This window comes from Psammomys obesus, unplaced genomic scaffold (assembly GCF_907164565.1).
Source record: "Psammomys obesus unplaced genomic scaffold, mPsaObe1.curated_primary_1811, whole genome shotgun sequence".
NCBI classification, from domain to species: Eukaryota; Metazoa; Chordata; class Mammalia; order Rodentia; family Muridae; genus Psammomys; species Psammomys obesus.
Window position 1 is genome coordinate 11,424,291 of NW_026596131.1, and position 771 is coordinate 11,425,061.

Genomic DNA, 771 nt, shown 5'->3' on the forward strand with positions numbered 1-771 from the left:
AGAAGAAGAAGAAGAAGAAGAAGAAGAAGAAGAAGAAGAAGAAGAAGAAGAAGAAGAAGAAGAAGAAAGTTGGCTATGCTGAGAGTGAAGATCAAACATTGCTCCAAGGGACTTGATGGCCCTAATCGGTAGGAAGTAGTCTACCAATCATGTCACCCTCTTTGCTCTCTATCCTTTTTTTCTCTCCTATCTAGTGTTAGGGGGTTGAAAGTGTGGAAGACAAAGAACCACAGAGTAAACACAGCTACACTCCTCCTCTTACCCTAACCTCCTAAATGCTGGGACTATAGGCATGTAAGTACTGTCTATCCGAGTGACATCATCCTGTCATGTAAGTCAGAGACTTGGGTTCCTCTTCACAATTTCCTTTCTGTCAGGTCAAGGCCACAGCAACGTGGCCCCTCACTGCTGTGTCAGGTGCGGTTCTGCCTTCTCCTGTACTGTAGTCTTCTACCTCCCAAGTGCTGGGATTAAAAGTGTTTGCTCCCACTTGTTCTGTAGTCCAGGCTGGTGGCTATTTTCTGTAGCTCAGACTTGTCACTTCCTCAGCCTCCTGAGCACAGAGATTACACGTCAGGCCTACCACACCTGGCCGGGGGTATTTTCTAATAATGAAGGACACACTCCCAACTGGCCCTGGAAAATTCTAAGGATCTAGACACTAGGAACATAGAGATGGGCTGTGGGGCAACCCGGGGAAAGAACATTTACCTCACAGGTGCACAGCGCCAGGCTTGATCCCCAGCAGTGCAAAACCAAAACAGAACCCCA